This window comes from Melanaphis sacchari, unplaced genomic scaffold, assembly GCF_002803265.2.
Source record: "Melanaphis sacchari strain LSU unplaced genomic scaffold, SCAv2.0 Contig110_pilon_pilon, whole genome shotgun sequence".
Classification (NCBI taxonomy): domain Eukaryota; kingdom Metazoa; phylum Arthropoda; class Insecta; order Hemiptera; family Aphididae; genus Melanaphis; species Melanaphis sacchari.
Genome location: NW_020270425.1, coordinates 380430 through 403511, shown reverse-complemented (window position 1 = coordinate 403511; position 23082 = coordinate 380430). Strand labels below are relative to the sequence as shown.

Sequence of the window (23082 nt, the reverse complement as noted above, 5' to 3'; positions counted from 1 at the left end):
TTATCAGAATTTAAAATTATTTTTGTTCTTAATATTATATTGCGATAACCTTATCACGAATACAATTATTCTATTATGAGGATAATATTTTACCACATAGTATTTTACTTGATTAATATTATTTCGCAGTACTTCTTCTTTAATAATATTTCCGATTTTAAATTGACGAGGATGTATTTGAGTGTTAACTTCTGGTGGAAAAGGAATCCTTTGTCCGATAAAAAGTACGTGCATAAATATAAAATAACTTAAATTTAAAAATTAATTTTAAACTCTTTATTTTGTACTTGAAAATTTGTTAATAGATCAGCAAATAAAGTTATGTAATTTTAAATATTAAATAATAAAACCTCTGTTAACCGATATCGTACCATTATTTTTTATCTCAATGATGAAGCTAAGATAATATTAGCATTAAATATTATAGAAATTGAAACTATACATATTATTATACATTCGATTTTAGATTTTAGAAGCGTAAAAACTGCGTATGGTAGTTGCAACACTAATAGACAAAGTTGAGATAAATAATTAATAATTTGTACACATTTGACATGACAACTTGATGATAAAATATTTTCTTGAAAAAAAAATTATTATTTATTAATTTAACATAGAGACTAATAAAATAATATAAGATATGGTTTAAAGTTTAAACAGAAAGCTCTTGGGGAGGTTGCCCTCTACCACCCTTTCAAATACACTATATACTGGAAATGAATAAATTACTATAGACATGACTTTAATTTCAGGGCGTGTCTATTGAAAGATCTAAAAATTTCTAAAATAATATCAAGAAGTATAATATTGAAAGTTATGCATATATTATTTTAGCCTTTAGGCAAGAAAAAATCGATTCACCATAAACAAACTTGCATGAAAAAAAGTCTACACCACACTACACACATACACACACACACACATACACACAAGTTACAATTAGTTCATCATAAATTCATAACAGTATTTTTTTTAAATAACTTTGGAGCTAAATTAATCATTTAGAGATACTCAAAAAAAACGCTGCTATGTATGAATGAAGTGACTTTTACCGACTAGTCCATAGAGAATATTAAACTCTGATAGTCTTGTATGTATTAAATGGAAATAATGTAAATACCTACCATTTATGTAAAACCGTACTTACGATGAAATAATATAGAATATTTTTGTTAAAATAAATGAATTTAATACCATATTATAAAAATCTTAGTAATATATAGATAAGTACTCATTAAATATAAATTTATTATTTATTCACTATTATTATTATTATTATTTGTGGGTCCTTAAATTAGATTTTCAGCTTATTCAAACAAATTCAAATTTTTTAATTTATTTTTGTATTGTTCATTTTATTTATAGCCGTACAATTTTAATGAGGAATATACAAATAAGCTTAAAAATAAAAAAAGATGGACAAGTGAGAATCGCTTTGTTATCGAATGGGCCATTGTAATGGATGTGTTAAATTTGAATACAATGATTATATATCACATGATATGTCATTGTACATGAAAAACAATTTTGAGCGATGACGGTCTGTCAACCTATATCACTAAGTATACTACACGGAATGTTTTTTGATATAGTTATTAAATTCATTTATTTTACCATTAGTATTATGGAAATTTGATTCAATTTTTGCTGAAAACATTGCATTTATAATAATTAATAATATAAACATTTAATTATTACAATAATATACATTTATACTGTATAAAGTATACCTATTATATCAATATAATTAACTTTTGAGACAATATCACTTTAAAATTAGAATTTTTAATTGAAATTTATAGAAAAAACAATTTAAATATCCATAAATAGCCCAAAAAAAAATTTATTTTAATGAAAACTTCTACTTTCAAGTTTATACGATTATTTGTTTTTGAATTATAACAAATATAACAAAATAAAAAATAAATTTTGTCAAAAACTGCTATGGAGTAAATCTTGTTTTTCTTGGCGATTTTGAAAGTATTGATTATTTTTTAATTTTGATCCATTAAAGTTCCAAGTAAATCCAATTTGCTATCAAAAATCACCTTTGGAATTAAAAATTAAAGTATTTTTACTTTTTAAATAAATAATAACAGAAAAAAAACACACACGCTACAAAACAAATACATTCATCGCTCCGATCAGAATCTAATATGTATATTAGTTTCATAAAATAATACATATTTTATTTGTTTTTTTTTTTTTTTTTTTTTAACATACATATAAGTACTTATTTAAACAAACTTTAAATTTTCTTTAAAAATAAAATTATGTTTTTAGTAATCTTTTAAAAGTAATTTTGTTTTATTTTAAGAGGACCTCGTATGTGTTGTCTGTCTTATTAATGCATGACATACCAAAATGTATGTTCAGTAGTTCCATTCTATTTTAATAGATTTAATATGAAAACGAATTAAATAATAACAAGATTTAAAGGTAAGTACACTATTTTTGTCTTCTACGTAATTTTTTACGATACATTAATTTTTAAACAAGTTGTGAATATGTAAATTATTAAAATTTAAAAATTCACATAACTTACTTAAAAATTAAAATATTGTACAAAACCACCAAGAGAACATAAATAATGTTTTCTTATTAAAAGTTTAATAATAGATCAGTTAACTAGTATTAAAGCTAAAAATTCAAAATTGGAACTTCAGAACTCATATTCAGTATATTGCTTATTTGTAAGATAAAGACAACACATTCGGGCTGTGTCTAAAATCACAAACACTTTCAATAATAATTATGATACAAGTTATTATCAACCTACATATAATACATTCATATAAAATCAAGTATATAAGAAAGACTAAAAAACAATAGTTTATGTAGAAAATATTTTTCAAAATTTATGGAGATTTGATATTTTCAATAGAAGTTATTCACACCAATTTAATATTTTCTTGCATGATTGTATTGAAAATCACTCTAAAACTATTTTTATTTTATTTATTGTTTTTCAAATACAATATAATTTTTATTATCAGTAGATGATCTTCATATTAAATTGTATTCAGAATGTGATGATTCATTGCTTTTAGATTTAAAATGTCAATACTCCGTGCCAGCTGCCAAATGGCAAGCCCAGAGAGTAGTGAGTCATGCGTTAAGTTCTTTTTTGAAGTATATTCAATTTTATTCTTATTTCTTGGAGTAATATTAATACTTGAATACAAATAAATGATTTAATGGTTTATGATAATATTATTTTTAATTTAATTTAATAATCACTGCATAATTTAAGTTATCTTATTTTACAATAATAGCTAGGTAAGAAAATATTAACTGTTACCAAATCTAATGTAAATTAATTGTACCTAACCATCATTTATTTATTTCTATAAACACAAATAATGGTGAAAATATTTTGTTTTAATTAAAAATTCAACAGTGTCCTAATAAATTATATATTAAAATAATAATATTTTTTTCATACTTGTAATAATAAAATTGTTATGTTATAATTTCAATTGATAATAATTTTTATTAAAATTTATAAATTAATTATTTATAAATGTAGTTCTATACATACCGATTTAATAATTCGGTACTTCTGTTTTTTACGTTGCCACTAAATTGATTCAAAAATATATTTTCGTATTTCCAATAGCACGATATTCATAGAAATAAAATATTTTTAACAAAATAGAATGAGAATCTGTACAAAAAATTAGTGTGGGTTATTTTTAATATCGTAATTTGAATGTTTTATGATAACTATTAAAAGTATTAAGTTATAACAGAGCTTTAAAAAATAATTATAAATATTTTAAGTAAGTATTGTACAGTGTACACTGTAGGTAGTTTACTTTTATATACTCCGAATTAACGATGTCTTGTTTTAAATTAAAGTAACTTTTTGAATACACATAATTTGTAAACATTGAAAACAAATATTGTTATTGGGTAACTATCTTTATAGTATATTATATAATATCTTAAATATATCAAAATCGACTTTTCTGTTTACAATATTGACAGGATGAAACAGTTTGTAATTTTTATTATATGATAATTTATATACCTTTTATTATACTAATAATCCAATTTTAATGGAAAACAGTAACATGATAAACTACACCTGAAAAAAGTTATAACAATAAAGACAAAATATAAAAATATTACTTGCTTATTTTTTTAATCATAACATAAAACTCTTTATATTTTACTATTTACTCATATTTTCAAAACATAAAAATGTTTATTTCATTCTACTTGTAATATTATTGTGTTTTTTATTCAATAATCAATAGTATTTGCTACATGTATCTCCAGTTAATTCTACTAGAATACTTCAAATATAAGCATATATTATTTTTTTTTTTTTTAGTAACTTGCATAAACTGTATTCGAAAAATAGTTTTAACTGAATTTTTTTACAATTAAAAATATAAATATTATAGTTCCATGAATTTTTTTTATTATTGAACTCTTACATTTTACAAATTTTACAAATTAAATTTCTAGTAGGTACCTATCTACCTACAATGGTATTTTCTGGATTTTTCATGTGATTTCAATAAACAAGACAAAATTAACTTATCTAATTAACATTTTAAATAAATCGAATAATAATATTATTACATTAAAATTATAATTTCTAAGTATATTAAAACTTGCACAAACTTTATTGTTTATAAACATCTCAAGTTTTTTTAAGCCACTATTTTTTTTAATTAGTAAAATAAATTTTAAGACTTGATTCGTAAATAAATAATTGTAAGTCATGTTAGTTTTATTCGCTTTGTCTAGAATAAAATCAAAAATATTAAATACAATTGCTACTTTTAATTACTATAAATATAAGTTAGGTTAGGTATATGACGAATTTCAACTATGAACTAATTTATTGAAAAATATAATATTAGTTACAAGTTTGTTTAATCGGTAATAACGAATAAAACCACTTGTGCCATTTTTGTATTAAAAAATAAAATCATGATACGTAGCAGGTAATATTATGTTAGGTTTATAGCTAAGCAAGATTTTCTATGGAGTTTTTCTCAAATTGTATTCGATAGGTACTAATAAAGCTTAAAGTTGCATGCAAAAACATTTAAAGACACGAAATTAAATCAGGATGGTAGGTACCTTACGGAAGTATTTTTTCGAACTTCTGAATAAATTCTGAGACAACATTAAAAACACAACTATGATAATATGTCGTGAGTAAACGTAAGCACATCTTTAAATATTGACTAACCTTCATAAATGTAGCCTATAATATAAATGTCATTCATCCTTACAACTATATTTTTTTTTACATCATGAATTTCGATGATAATAGTATAGTTAAATCCACATCGTATTATAAAAATATCAATGGGTTATCTTGTTGAACGGAAGTAGTGGGGAAAAGGTAAACGATCAAGCATTGGCGAGAATCATAAATATACACTAAAAATATTTTAAGAAATCGGAAATAAACGAAATATCTTCGGGATTATAAAATAAAAAAAACGCAGAGTGGAGTGATCGATTGCGTATCGGCATGGCAGCATATTATATATTATTATTTTTATTATTGTTGGATCGGTAAAATATCACTATTTTGTATGTTTTGGTATCAGTTCGATCGTGTGATTACGTCTAAATGTTTGAGTACATAAAACATTATTATTATTTATTAGGTAGTACCTAATATCCCACTCGAGTTGTTTTCGCAAATAATTATTTTTATTATTAGGTATATAATTTGTTACACTGCAAAATTTCCTTTAACACTTTAAGACACTTTAGAATGGTGGACAAAATTTCGGTGATCTAGAGTGTCCGCTATTCGGAAGTTTCACAGCATAGTATTTTAGTCAGATACTCAAATACCTAATTATCAGTGATAAGACTCGGCGCGTTCGCACAAAAGGGACTCGGGGCCGACATGCGCACGCGGCAAATCTAATACTAATTCGCGGCGTGTGCACAAACACGCGAAAAATCATCATCTAAACCTACCGCGGCGGGTAGACACAACACAATATATTATGCAATTTTTTTCCTTCTCGTCTTATACCTCGCTCATAGAGAATATTCTAATGACGAATGTATGATCTTAATAATTATTATTGTCGTCAAGATAACGCGAAACGACGGCCAAGGGGAAATTTCAAACGATATCATAATTCATAATCGTTATATTATATCATGCCCGACATGGCCTGGTGGAGATAACCGTGTACGACGTGCAGTTTCTGTTCCGAGTGAAGGTACCTACAGCGATAATAGTCTTATAAAATTCGGAAAACCGAAGAAACGAATGTTGGCCGTTGCTGTTTGCGAGATAATATTATTACGATACATTGGCGCTAAGGTGGCGATGGTTGTAATATAAAATAGATAAAACAGTAATTAAAAAAAAAATTAAAAATAACACACGATGACTTGGCCTACCCTTCTATGGAACGGCGAGTTGGCGGAGCGACGGCTTGCAGCTCTACCGTAGTAGTCGTCGTCGTCGTCGTCGTGGTCGTCGTCTAGCCGGCGGTCCTGATGCAGTGGCGTCAGCCGCGGACGATCGTACGGCGGCAAGTGCCCAATATAATATCGCGGCGCGCGTACGAAGGCGAAGGAAGCGATAGAGGGTGCGCGGCGCGACGACCGTCGACGGCGTTACGCTGAGTAGGGACGTGTGCGCGCGCGCGATCGCGTCCAACGGGCGCTGACGATGACAATATTATTATTATTATTATTGTCGTACAGGAGAAGATCGTCCGCGCGTCACGAGCGTGAACGAATCACAATAATTGGCGGCGGGAAAAACCGAACGCGAGATCAGGACATCTCATCGCCCTGTCCTGCAATACGATTGCGTGTAAACGAAACGACGGTCGGTTTATTACGTTTTTTATTTTTTTTTTTTTTTTTTTTAAGAACCATACCAGTAAAAAAAATGTAAACGTATTTTATTGTAATATCGTTATCATCGTTTATTTATTACACGATAGTATCCTACTGTTGACGGGGCGCAGTGGCAGCGACGACGACGACGACGACGACGGCGGCCGTGTGTGATATTATATTATTAATATTGTAGAAAAACGGGACGAAAAATCAACTGCAAAACGGTCGTCGACGCAACAGTGCGCGGCGGCAAAGTTCTAAATAAAACTATCGGGTGGCCGTTAATCCGTCGGCGGCGGACGTGGGTGGTGGTGGTGGTGGTGGCAACGGCGGGGAGATGGGTGAGGAGGGGGTGAACACGCTCGCCGCTGGGCCCGCGCTCGCGCGTTCCGTGACGATGACGGCGGTGGCGGCGGCGGCGGTGGTGGCCCCGTTACGGTGGCTGTGTTGCTGCTGCTGCTGCTGTTCCGGACCACTCGGCCGCCGGCGGGCGGGTGGACGCCGGTGTCCACCGCTGGCGCCACCACCGCTAACGTTATGCGTGCGCGGTGCGCATGCGCTGCGATCGTAACGTTTCGACGAATTCTTTTCGAATTTCTACCGCCGCCGCCGCCGCCGCCTCGCACGGCACTTCGCATCCCTTCGCGCCTCCACCGCCACCTCTACCACCACAGCCGCCGCCAACGACGACGACGCAAACGCTGAGCATCTACGCCGATCTGGAGACGGACGTCTGGAACCGAACGACGTTAGCCCGAGCTCCCTCCAAGCACCGACGTATTGGGAATTAAACGGCGATATATTAATAAACTCCTACCGGACGGTTTATAAATACCGCACGCCGCCGCCGCGCCGGGCTCGTCGACTCGTGTGCCGCGATAAATATCACAGCACGCATTAAATTATATTATTATTTATTTATTATTAGGCGTGTATATATTATGCGGTGCATTCTATCAACGATCGAAATAATCCCGAATGGTCGTACGCGAACGTGTACCCGTATCGTCAATATTTTTCCAAGATTCTCATATTGTATTATAGATATAGACTGTCAAGAAACGGTAGCTACAGATTTAACTATCTTTCTAGTCCTCCGTGCTCTTGTCGCCTATCGGCTATCCGCACCATCACTCACTGCCGCGTATAGTACAAAATATAATACCACGTACATTATACGAGATAGTTTTAGGTGAAGAACGGATGCACTAAAAAGGACTGAAATATGCCATATGAGTAACTAATATTCAGTAAAAATTATGAAAATACAAACAAAATTGAAATTGTATATAATATTTAAAAAATACTAATTTTAATTGATAGAAAAAGTTTAATTACACGTCTATTCACCTAAATGCACTTTCATTCTGTATTACTTAAAATTAATTTATTATTAAGTATCTATAGTACCTATTCAATAATTTAAATATTTTGAGCGACGTATCTACTTGTTAATAAATGCTTGTAAATTGAAAACGGTCGTTAACATTAACTAAAGCAATTTGAATATATTTAAATGACTTTTTGTAGTTATATATTATTATGCTTTGGTCAATTTGATTCAACTAACCTATTAAGAGCCAAGAGGTTATTAATTTTGTGTAATACTTTAAGTTCGGCGTTTTTAAAAAAATAATTATTTGATTTGATTTTTAATGGTACCTCCTTAGACCCAGGAATGACGTTAATTGTTTTCTTCTAGTTCATTAATTAAAGTAAAACTCTCATAAGGCGCATTTTAGTTTCAGAATGTGAACAAATATTGTTTCATTCATTATTGATTTGTGTCTAGTAATATCAAGAACTTTTTAAATACATTGTAAGTTGTATTCTGCGAACTTTTATGTATTACCTTTTAAATTTCAAAAAGCTTTCCGTGTAATATAAAGTGGCTACTTGCCATGTCCTTCATTTTGTAATTATTACTAGACTGGGAGGCAAAAGTTTATTTTCTATTTTGCTTTAATTTTTTTTTACCATTATTTAATTGATTAAATTATTAATAGGTATTTGGAAATAATTCTAAAACTTTGTCAACAATACGCTTGCAAATGTAGGCCATACAAGTTACGTGTAACATATATAAATGTATTATAATTTATATTAAAATATAGAATGATGTTAAAAATGTTAATGATTTCAACAAATTGTAAGGTAAAAATCTTTGTCAACAAGAGCATTACACATCATTCGCATGAAACATATCTACAAGATTTCATAATAATTTAAAAATTATTAATGAATTGACAAGTCGTGTTATCATTTATTTTTTAATCAATCGTTTAGATGTCAAAATATAAGGTTGCCCAATAAAATTTTTACTTAGAGCACCTAAAGTAAATTTAGCATACTTGTATATTAACCCCATGTATTCGTAGTCTCATCTACCACAACGTAAAAAAAATTTCCCAATTTATTCTTTCATGTGTTTTATTGTTTTTTGATAAAAAATAATCGTCGTGTTCTATAGATGGCCAATAACATTGTAATATAATATATTATATTACTTGTATATACACAAGTACACAATATTATAGTATATTATGTTTTTGCAATTAAGTAAAAAAGTCACTAATATTGATAAGGCCCGAGAATCAAATTGTATCGAGACAGTATGATGTTTTGTTATTTAACGCAGCCACCGCCAAAACAGAGTCCCACTGCTATAAACCTAAATTTATGCACAATTATATTTATGATCAAAATCACACAATTTCAAAACTGATAAAATTAAAAATAAATACGTAAAATCAAAATTTAACAACTATAATTAACTATAGTAGTATCTATAATAGTAGGAAAATTCAATACTATGATTTACACTATTAGAGAGAAACATCAACTTTACAAAATATGTATAACTGTTAATTATTATCATAATTCATCCGATAAAAATCAAACATATGAAATATATTAAATAAATAAGTAACTATAATATTTGATAAATATTAATGCATTTAATTTTATAAGGATTTGCTATGAATTATTAATTTATTATAATATATTTTTTATAATTTATATTTTATAAATACTAAGACGAAATAAATTATAAAATAATAATTATTAAAATGAATCAATATTTTATATGGTACTTAACTTCAACACAGTATCCACTAATAATTTACTGTTATTTCAATAATATATTATTTTGTTTAGTCGGAATTACTTAATCCACCCGTATATCTGTATAGGTATTTATTTATTTATGCAGAGATGCGTAAAATAATGGACGATTAATTTAATGGTTCACTAAAATGTAAAGGACCAATCATGTTTGAGGGACTATAAGTTCACTATTGATTAGTTAAATGAGTGATTGTTTATGCATCACGGCATTTGTATTTTATTTACGTCACAAACTTTAAATAACAATTTGTTCACGTGACATGTATAATTATAGCATTTTTTTTTTTTTTTATTATAATTTTCCATTCATGTTAATAATAATTTATTTAACATAATATTTTAACAGAAACTTTTGATATGCTCAGCTGTGTTGTTGGTTAGATACATCATGGGTTATTCACTTATTGTACGGCGCGCATCTCTATTTCTAAAAATAAGCCTATTTTATTGTTTATTGTTTGCTTTTAATAACATAGGTTAGACTATTATATTTGCCAAACACATCGTCGCACATATAACTATAATATTATACCCATTTATTATTATTTTTTGTTACCTATTAACCTAAAATTCATATACATATTATATAGGTAATCTACCTAAATGTCGGAATGGATTCGTGGGATAAATTATTATTTCATAATAACGTATTGTAGAAAAGTTTTAAAATGTAAATCTCCGCAATTAATATTGTTTTTTGAATTTATAAGAGAATATAATAATTAAAATCGCTATTTTCGTTTACAAACGCTTAATAACGCGAAAAACAGACTGTGCCTACATATTTTTTAAATTTTTAAACAGAGCAAGAAAAACGCTCTGTATAATGTACGAGAAGAAACCATAAATTAAAACTTCAAGCTTTTCGATCGAAAAAAATGCAGACGTGATGCGATAATACTCCATTTTACCGATGGACAGCATACGTGTATATAATAATATAAAAGTGTCCGTGTGACTAGGTACACAGTACACACACCTTTGTGGTGTCGGCAAAAGTCGAGTTGGTGGCGATTTGGTAAAAAGAACGTTTTACACCGTACGGAAATTTAATATTTTTATTTTTTTTTTTATTGAACGGTAATATAACACGCACCATCATCTCGTCCTGCGCAGTTCATACGGGACTGGAACTGGACGCAGAGCGCGATGACTTACGCGCGCCGCGGCCGACCATGCCCGTCCCAGCCGCGCCGTTTCTGCGGCTGCTCCTCGAGGCGCGTCTGTGCGGACCTGTTCCGCTGTCCGTTGCGGCCGAGGAGTCGTCGGTCAATTCACCGGCGGACGACCCGTCGCCCCCGAAGACGCGGCTGCTACGCCGCCTCCTTCTTCTCCTCTTCGCCACGCGACCCGTCGACCTCCTCCTCCTGCTCCTGCTCCTGCTCCTCTTCCTACTCCTCCGCTCGCGGGTGCCGCGACCGTAATAACCGCCGCTCCGTCTGGCCGCACCCGCGATGGTGACGCCTCCGTCGACGCTGTACAAAGGATCGTCGTCTGACGAGTCTGACTCTTCTTCGGTCTCGTCGTCGTCTGATTCTTCTTCGTAACCGCGGTCATCGTCCGTGTCGCCGCTTAGGCGGTGTCGACTCCGCTTCGTCGATCGGCGGCCACGTTTCAGTACTCCTCTTGCACCGCCACTTACCAGACCGTACTCGGAACTGTCGTTGCGGTTGGCCACCGCGATCCTACTCAGCCTCGCGCAACGGTCGGCCGACCTTTTCGCGGCCGATCGCTTACAAACGATCTTCCTTTTGCCGGTCATTGCGCGCGAACAGTGGTGCAGACGCATAACTTAACTGTATCACAATATTATGTTGTTGCCTAGTAAAACGACAGAGTTAGAAAAACAAAAATACCACACGACGCGAGGTCAACGACGAACGCACGGCCGGGCGTGTGTTTTCATTTCAGCCAGAGACAGGAAAAAATAAATAAATAACTGAAATCCGCCTCGAGAATTCCTCGAGACTCGGAGAGTGTTTATTGTTTCATTTATTTTTTCTTTTTTTTTTTTGAACCCTTTGCCTATAGGTCGCTGTGTTATGGTGGCTCACGCGTCCATTTGGTTATGACCCGCAAAAATCAAATATTTTGTTGTCTTTCTAATGACGGTTGTCGTTGAGTACAGATTATTATATTATATTCGTTTTGTAATCGGTAGAAAATTTATCAAAAAAACACGACAAATCTTAAAATCAAATAAAAATACGTATGAACACATATACGCATTACAACAATTATTTTTATGATTCACTTTCTTAATCATTTAATTATTGTGGATATATTTTTAACGAAAAAACGAATACCAACCTTAAAATTATTGATTTTCGTCGGCTTTTAATCGTTAGTTAAATCTGTCTGTTGTTATTTATTTATTTATTTATTTATCTTTTTTTTCTTAGTTTGTTTACATCGTGTTCTGAGTTAAAAAGTGGAAAACCATAAAACTAAACACTATAACCACTGTATCATAAATTTCAACTAAAAAATAAAAAAAAAACGGAAAACGATTTTAAGATAGATTCGTTTTAAGTTTGGTTTAAGTAGTATAACGCAGCAAGTAAACTATAAAATCGATAAAACTTATTAAGATAACACCATATTTTTTTATTACAGCATGTTAAAAAAGTAAATATTGAGAATATATTTTTTCATGACTTGTGTATAAAATTAAGAGTTATTGAAAAGTCATTTAATAATATTAATATGTATGTCTAATGTTTTTCATAAAATAGTGCCTAATTATTAATACCTACATATTTATTTACTACTGTGAAATTTTATAAATTAAAATTATAATCAATTTTTATACGATTTAAATAATCGAATCACCTGTTTATACTTGGTACCTATTTTATACGTATCGTCATAAGGGGTTTGATATAGGCAAACTTTTAAGCAAAATATACATAATAACATAAATAGGCTAAGCTTCCCCTGATAATTATTTAATTGCCTCAGACTCCATGTTGTGCCTTTTAGCCTTAAATGCCAACCCATTTAGCTCTAATCTATATCCACTTGTTTTTCGAATTAAATCACTATTATTTTCACCCTATTTCAATTAAACTATAATAATAATTTTCTCTGGATTCTTAATCGTACTGGGATACACGGCAACGAGGTTACTGACAACCTGGCAAAATCTTCATCTAATCATATCTTCCCTTCTTCTTGTGAGATACCTCAGTCTGATTTATTCATTTTGATAAAACAATATACCTTTTCCATATTTTATTTTATTGCCCTGCAAGCTTAACGCTTTAATTATAATAAACTCTCATAAATCTCATACAATATTTCTTTTAACCTCTACTCCATTCTCAATACAAAATCCATAACTGTTATTAGTATTATAATTTCTTTTATATTAGATGCTGGCTTTATTATATGATATATTATAAATTGTAATTATTCTTTGTCTTACTTTTTATAATTGTGGAGGTATCATAGTTTAATACTAATGGCTATTAAATAAAAGAAAAGGCTTAGCTTATCAATTTTTATTTCGAATACCGTTCGATATTATGTGATTTTGATAACGAAAATAGATTTTAATGTCTTAATATGTTTATTTTGAATCATATTATTTTCATGAATAATTTATTCCATTTATTTATCTGAAAAAGCATAATTCACGGTTGAATAATTTATATATTTTGAAATTCAAATTTTGATAAGTGTAAATCAAAATTTGTTTTAATATTATTTAAAAAATATATCTACATATGATTTAAAAATACTAATTGCATAATTAATTCGACGGCTAGATACCTACGTAGAGCATCACAGGGAATATGAACTACTTACCTTGTCACTAATTAGATGCCGTCAGGGTCATTTCTGAACGTCCTTTCCATATTGCACCAGTTACATGAAGTTCCTTTGACACTTCCACATTGAAACTGGTAACTCCATAACTAGTTTTGTAGTAATCAATAGTATTAAATAAGAACATGAAAATATAATGATTCCAAAAACTTATTGTAAGTACATATTTAAAGTATAAATGTGTTAAGTATTTGTGATGTCTATACAATATTCTATAGAATAGAATTACTCTTAATTTATGTAAATTTTTTTAATAAATTGCATTTTTATAAATCCCTAACGTTGTTCAATGTAATTTTACGTGGTTGCCAATTTTAAACATAAAAAAATAAATTATTTTTCATATTTTTTTTCTGTTGAGTTATTGTATGAAATAAAGTTGTGCGTTGTTCGTATTTTCTGATCACGTATAGTATATATATAATACACAATATATGTGTATATAATAATATACCTGTTATTTATAACTTTTCTTTTACATTACTAGGTAGTTTATAAACTTTTTACTTATACTTTTCAATTGATCTTTAATACAGACAGTCGAATAAAATTTCTGTTACTTTCATTTTTCAACATAAAACTTAAGTTTTTAGCTAAATTGATTGAACCAAACTATATATATAGGAACAATATTATATCTCGTTACGAACCTACTAAATTAAAACTTTTCATAATTTTTTTAAATATTTAGATTATCATCGTAAAAATAATATTATAATTAATGATGGTACTCGTATATTATATTATAAACAAAATATTAGTACCTAATATATAGATTTAGTATATGTTTAATTATGAAGTAAATTATAAGATCATTTAAATCGTTCAGATTCTATCAATTTCAAACATAAATGAAAATTACTCACATTATTTTCTAAAAAAAAATATTATTTTTATTTTATTAAGGATATTTGCAGTTTGTATTCATTAATGTCATACAAAATAATGCGAATACATAAGCTGCTTACATTTCTATATAAGAAACTTGAGTATCCAATTAAATTTATGTGTACACTTTTTTTGTTAATAATAAATGTTATTATCACTGTTTCCGTATGTTTTTTCAGTTTTATCAAATAAACAAGCGAAGTACAACTACGTCAATCAAAAAATCTAACGTAAATAGATAACGACGAATTTTATACTAAGAAAATGACATTAAGAATCTTCAGTGACATGTTGACGGTATAATATTCATCAAATAATATAGATTGTTGATATAAATTTGAATATTATCAGTGCACACACTTACCGAAAGTATAATCTTTATTTGATTTAGAAAGTGTTGACCATGGACGGTTTACATATTATTAAAAATTGTACATACAGAATGTCGCATTGCACTGTATTTTCCCGATTGTTATATAGTTGTACAATTCAAAATTGAATGACAAAATATAGTGTCGATGATATACAAACAAATATAAATTCGACATTTAGATATTTCAAAATGTACCACAGTAATAATCACCATATGCATATGATACAGTACTTAAAAAAGAATTGCACGATACCTATTATAGTATAGAATTCTATTGAGTACAGTATTATTATACTGCATTTATATTTAAAAAATATTTTTTATCTCATACAAACCATAAAATTAAAAAAAAAAATACGGTTTTAGTATTATTCCTAAACTATGCTGTATTGGAATAAAACATCTGCCTACATAATATTTCTGTTATCGTTGAAAGTATTGTTTATGTGTAGATCCTATACTTTTTTAGATATTTTTATTCTTTGATAAATTCAATAAAAATATTAATGGTTTTATATACAAAATTAAAATGAATACAAGATAGTCTCAATCAATGGTCCCAAAAACTCACGACATTTTAAAATTTTTAGTTATTGAGGTTATCTTAGTATAAAATTTAAAAGCTATCAAATGGGTGTTTAATAATTGGACCATGTTTAATCTACCGACTTTGAATTCAATATTTTTTTATATTTTTTACCTAGTTTTTGGATCATAAAGAAAATATACTCCTATTTTCAAAGGATACTTATTGATAATAGAGCCACAAAGAGGTACATACGTAATTAAAAATAATAAAATAAGTTATTATCATAAAACATAAATAGTTAATTCATAATATGTATACTTAATATATAATCTCGTGATTATATTAAATATTAGTAAAAAAACTTCTTTTTTTTTTTAAATAATATAATAAACATTTTACAAAATCAAATCAAGCTTTTTCTTCTTCTTCATATTTTTTTTTTTATGTATTAATGAATATAAAATTCTTTTAAATTAAAATTCATTTACTGCAGGCTTTCAATGAACTTATGCTTTTAATTTTAATATAAATTTGTAATTTGTATTATTAAATAGTGAAAAAAAATGATATATTGAGATGTGACAAGTAAAAGTTATTTTTGAAATGTAACTTTTATTTAATAAGTATAAAGCTAATGGCTTTTGACTCTTTTAATTAAAGCTAATTTTAATCCATAAATTAGCTCGTGTATGATACAAATTAATAATTATATATACTAAAGAATTCTCTTTAGTGGGCATGTATAAAATATTTAAACATTTAAAATGTTCACTTTGTACTTTATACGAAAAAAGATTGTATATTTAATTTAAAACTAATATTTAATATCAATCTAATCCTATTATACAATTTCAAAACATAATGATTGGAAAATTTCTTTTTTAAATACCAACCATTAAATCTTTTGAATAATGTATATCGCCTACATCATATTATTATTTAAATGGCTATAGAAAAAAAACATATATTTTAAATTGAACTAAAATAACAAGTTATTTGTATACGTAATCTATAAATGAATGTACTCATCTATTAATTTTATTTTGTTAATGTTTTTGCAGCGTTCCATTTATGTTATATGTTTATTGCATAATATTATATGCTATATTATATCATGTTCATATAGACGAGTTTACGTGTCTGGACATTATGTCAATGGTCAGACCTGCAAATTTAAATTAACTCAAAACTAATTTTTATGAATTTTTTTTTTTTGTGTTTTATTTAACTAATAGAAACTATTTTTTTTTTTTTTTTTTGTAAAGAACTACCCAAAAACACAAAAACATTACTTTTGGCCAAAGCTGTGAAATAATTTAAAAGACACGCTTATGACAATGATCGATGAGTGGGATTATTGAGCGAATAGTGGAAATAAGTGAATTTGGCAATTTTTCAATTATTAATCATTATAGGTACTATCTCGTAGAAAACAAATGTTCTAAATAAATATCTTATTTTTTTTTATTTTTTATTATAACGGTTTATTCATAAAAAAATTGAAAAGCAATTTGAATTAAATCTGAAATGAGACATATTTTTGTTTCCCAAAGAACAATAGTAATTTACGGGAAATCAAACGAAAATCCATTTATCAGTGGTTTTAGAGTTATGGTAATATTCATCATATTAGCGATTATTGTATCATACTATATACAATACATAGCACTTACTATATACGTATACTATCAAGTATTGATTGCTTTAAAGTTCAATCCTGGTTTACAGTTTTTTATTTATAAAATAATTTCCAATCACAGATAATCATGTAGTATAAATACATTTCGAAAACATTGGTCAGAATGAAAAATAAAATAACAAGATTATTTTTATTTTTTTTTTTCTTCTTTCTTTGTTAAATTATGTAAATTTGAAAATTTAAGTAGATATAATACATTAAAACCTGTCTTTAGCGAAATCGCATGAGACCAATATACATTTATGTATAAGGCAGATTTCCATTTTATTGAATAAAAAGCAAAATTCCGTCTTTTGAATTTTGTACTTTTTATAATATAAATGTGTATAAAGTAATAAGGCCATACCTTGCATTTATTAAATACCTACAAAAATAAGTGTATTAGTTATCTTCGATATTTTCCACAGTTGAATTCATTTGAATCTAAAAGAATTTAAAATAAAATTGTTTATGTTTAAAAAAAACTTGTCTTCTACATGTTCTAAAAAAACTCTAAATATAATTTAGATATATAGTATTAAATATACATTTAAACTGCACAAGGATAATAGTAACTCGTTTGTAAAATTATGCAAGTGATGGTAAAGTTGTTTTATTGAAAACCATCTCTTACGAAATTATGATATAAATAAAAAAAATTTTCTGTACAAGATTTTAATTTTAATATAAAAACCACTTTATTTTTTACGGATTTACGTTATTCTTGTTATAGTATTAATTCGCGCTTATAGAAATCGTTTCACCGATGATTTATTATGTATTTATATGCTCTCTGGACTACATTAAATATTAAAATAATATTGGCTTGAAACATCTTAGTAAACTGCTGTCTATAATATCATAAGCAGAGTAAGATTTATTCATGTATGAAATATACAGATTATAGGTACCAAAGTTATAAATTAAATGTAACATATATAAATATAGAAATTCTTTCATATTGTGAATAAATTGTTTTTTATAATAATAAAACTATTATATATGTTATACTATTATGTCTAGTCTGATAAAATAATATAGTATTGGTATAGGAGATTATAGGTATATTATTTCTTGAAATACAAGAACAAGAACATTAAATATTATTACAAAATGTCTTGCTGATTTTTTTAATGTCAAATTTATTTTTAAATCCTTTAACGAGGTTACTCAATTTTTTGTTTGCGTCAACATTTCAAAGTGAATATATTTATAATAAATGCACATATTTTTTATGCACAACATTATAATATAATATTATTATCGGAACTCGGAGATGACCACACGCTCAAATAGTTTTTAATTACTTTAATTAATTACAATAAAGTTGAAATTTTTTCAGTTAAAATGACAGTAGGTAATTATTTTCAGCATTATATACATCAAATACTTATCGAATACGGTAATATACGTATACAAAAATGCGATAAATTAGGTAATACGCTCAAAACTGGAATTACTGCCATTGAACAAATCTAAAGTAGGTATTTCAAACGAATCCGTAATATTCACGTAGGTTGTTTCGAGTGACATTTTTTTTTTCTTTTTTTTATTATAGAATATTATATAAGAATATATAAGGTCAATATTTTTTTCATACGGCATTGCGATAATAATGACATTTATGTTTTCTAAAATAAATAATAACTGACGTGCACTATCTCATCAGTTATTATAAAAACTTATACATATATACCTACATTCATCTATGATATAAATTATGTATGCACAATAGATAGACACTTAAAATGAGTAATAATAATACACTATCAACATATAAATGTACGAAAACGATAAAAACGTTCGTAATTTATTTTTTTCACAGGTATTATACAGGTTAGGATATTTACAGTAATATATAACAACTACCTACCTACATAAGAGAGATCTTTACAAATCGTTCAGTTGTTGTATAACATAAATACATTATGAATTATGATGTTTGTCCGATAGAATAAAACATATAATATTATACTTATACCTGTACCCATTTGTGTGTATTTCATAAATATTGGATATTGATAGTGTTTTAAACTTTATTGTCACAGTGAACACCTGCAATATACTACACAAAAATGTCAAATCAACTCTGAGTATTTACTTACAATAAAACCGGAATATGATAATTCCATGAATTTATATGCTTGTTATCTAACGATCCAATAAGTACCTATGCATTGTGTACCTATCGTCTACCGTCTACTTCCGTTCAAATAGAGTAATATATTTTCGGGCAAAATACGTTAATACATTTATACGACTAGGTACTCATACAATACTTATACACACAAATATGAAATAAACATAATATTATATACATATAATATATACGTCGTCGGGTTAATACTATGATATCCATGCAAACAAACACATAGCGTAGGTTCACATTATCCACATGAAACATTCATTTTATTTTATCGAAAATAAACAATTACATTTATTCGTTCGAAAATTCAATATGTTAGAAATAAAACATAATTGTAATAAATGAAAAAATAATTAATTAATTTGATAGTATTAAAAATTAAAATATAAATTGAATAACTAATAACTACATCATTAATTAAAATTTCTAATTATTTGGTATATTTACAGTTGACGGTATATCTATAACCTAAGCAACAATAATCTTTAGTACTTACTATAGCTAAGATGTTTTCAAAAAGTTATAAGATACCAACAGCAAAGGTTCACACAAGCCCAAAATCGAATAATTATTATTCTACATTTTAAAATTATATCGTAGACATTTTATTCAAATTCATTAGTACACTATATTATAACGAGTTCGGTTAAACTAAAATTGGTGAAGATTTTAAGTTTACCGAACTTACACATTTCATCGGTTTAAGGATTTTTCAAATGCGTTTTTTAAATTTACTATGACTGCAAAAATTATAAAATAACTTGTATAAAGTACTACACGTTTTTAATTTTTAGTCGATTTATTACTGGGTAATAAAAAAAAAAAAATTGGAACGAATTTCTGGCACGAGAAAAAAGTCCAACAATGTTCGTAGGTATTCAGTTGAGAGTCTAATTGGTAGTCATGTCATATTTTTATGTGAATTTAAAGGTAAGTATTCTACACGTAAAAATTCAAAAACAACAAAATTGATCTTTTAGTAATTTTATTCTATTTTTTATTACTTGAATATTTATTGTATTCGAACTATTATAATAGCATGAAAATGACCTACACTTGTATAACAAATTGCATTTTCAATCTCAATTTAATTCAAACTGTATTTTCTTGTACATTGTAACACTTAAAATTATTACTACCGTCATATCTACGTAGGTATAAAACTCCATAAATTTCTTTTAAATATATGGTCTTGTGTTCATTAAATAATAATAACCATAATAGTAATTAACTCGAATAAATAGCTTAAAACTTGGCATAGTTTCTTTTTCAAAACTGTATTTCTAGACTTTTCTTGAGTTGGCGTAAACATTTTACAATCATCATATTAATATAAATGCATAGCACGTACATGTTTAAGCAAAGAACAGTGCAGTATATTATACTATAGAGTACATTGTTTATTTAATCAAATATTACGAATTAATATGACTGGGCCACTGTGGTGCAGAGAATAATTATTTGATAAAAATATATCATATTAATAACACCGACCTATATTTTATCAAAAAGCTCAATTTAAATGCATATAAATGATAGTCTTTAGTTCTTTACAGTCTTCACAGTCTGAGTAGAAAGAAAATCGCATTGTTTTAGTTAAATTATTATAATAACTTCAATGTATAAATACCTAAGTCTTATTATAAGTATTCGTTTTTAATTTTGAAATGACTATGATATCATTTTGAATATGAATTTGAACTTTAATTTAATTTAATTTAGTGAAGTTACTTATTTTTAATTGTGTAAAACAACAAATTATAAGATTGAAATATTTTTTTTTTTATTGTCAAGTATAGGTATGCAAATGGTATGTTGTAACATTTAATGAATCTATAAAACGCTTTTGAGTTATAAAGTGTTTTAAATTTGTAAGTTAATAACACATGTGTCAAAAACATATAATATGTCTAGATTCAATAACATATAACTTTCAAGTATTTAATTTGAATGAATAAGATAAGCGGTAATAATTATAATTCTGTAAAAAATGTATATTCAATTTGGCTGCTCTCCACAAATTTCACAAAATAACGTTTTCTAGTATTAATCTAGCAAACGTGTTCCTCAATTTTAACTATTATTATATTATTCCTAATATATTTCAAAGAATTAATATTATTTATCTACTTGGTTAGTGGTTACTCTGCACTCAGCAGTACTTTAGACGTAACTTAATTATTATTTTATTTAATATCAACAATAAATAAAATATTTAGTGTTATTAAATTATTAAACTAATAATAATATTATTTATTATTACAATAGCTAGTAGAAAACTAGTAATTATGTCACAAAATTCAAATGTATGACTACAAAATGAAACAAAATATAATTAAACTATAACATTACTAAAATAAGTATATACATATTTAAAGAAATCATTAACGTTTTGGTGAGACAAAATAAAATTAAGTTAGACAGGTAACTGTTTTAATTTTCAAAAATTAAAAATTAAAATAATACCATTTTTATTTATAAAAATTATAAAAATTAATTTAGTTTGAATATATATAAAATTAGTAAAAAAATTATAAAATCATGACTATAACTTTAATATTTAATCATTTAAGCACTTAAAAATTATTTTTTGGAGCATACTCATTAATTTATTAAAAATAAAATGTAAAATATACAGTATGAATTTTTGACCATAGTCATTCAATTTGTGACCTCAATTTTAAGCATATTTGTTTATTATTCATGTATAAAAAAATTAAAAATAAATAGATGAAAATTAATTAAAATTTTGATTTTGGACATAATTAAGAAGTCTCCCCAACAAATGTCGTCTTGTGGCGATACAAACCTTTGTTTTTCAAATGGATTATTGCTGTTTGCTGCGATTTATTTAGACGATTTTTTTTTTACAAATCTATTGAATCATCAAATGTATTACTGTCGAAATTGAAACAAATATTTTAAACTGTCGTCATTTATATGTAAAAAACGGACTACGGATAAAAATCACTATATATAAAATATTTCACATTTTGTTTTTCTGTACCTACGATGCATGTGAATTGGTGAATTGATATAAATCCAAACACTACGACGACAGCGTAATAAAATAAGATTGGTTAAATTTCGTCTATTATTTGAAAAATACTATTTGACACAGATGTTGCTTTGCAGATGTTTTCGAAAGGAATGCGTTTGCAGCCGATCTCGATGGCCGTGATGGCTTCGGTAGAATATAATAAAATAAAATAATAATAATAATATTAAACAAAAAAAAAAAAGAAATGCAAAATATCGAATGAGAATCAAGATAGGTAATCACAGCATAATATAAAAAATAGTAATAAGTATTGCCTAACGCGCGTCTCGGGGGATGGCGAAGATATGAAGACCACCGCCACCGTGCACATCTCTAATGCGACGAGACGTGTCTTCTTTGCGGACGGGAAAAAAAACTGGTCGCCAAAAAGTCACCGCGCGAGTTTCGCAATAACGACGTATACATCATACCTACGTATTTATGTATGGGTATAGGTAATCCTGTATACTTATAAGTTATAATAAACGTACGACACCGACCGATTTTTGACGCGGAGAAAGTGTCACCGGACTGCGGTAGGGAGCAAAAAACGAAAATTACGATCGATTTATCTTAATTTATTAATTTTTGGGGAACGCGCGACTGGTATATAAGCCAGGGCCGA

The 23082-nt window shown here is 27.7% G+C and overlaps 1 protein-coding gene across 9 annotated transcripts in view; it reads right to left on the bottom strand.

Moving 5' to 3' along the window:
• LOC112603766 (voltage-dependent calcium channel type D subunit alpha-1) overlaps positions 1 to 7009 on the bottom strand; it is a 37812-nt gene extending 30803 nt beyond the window's left edge. For 2 of the 9 annotated variants that reach the window (XR_003115177.1, XR_003115178.1), the window contains exon 1: positions 6397 to 6929. The gene's annotated coding sequence lies outside the window, so the exon portion shown is untranslated. Of the gene's footprint in view, positions 1 to 6396 lie in introns of all 9 variants that reach the window. The other 7 variants (XM_025352503.1, XM_025352501.1, XM_025352506.1 and 4 more) reach the window with 6 other exon arrangements.
• Positions 7010 to 23082: the final 16073 nt, after the last annotated feature.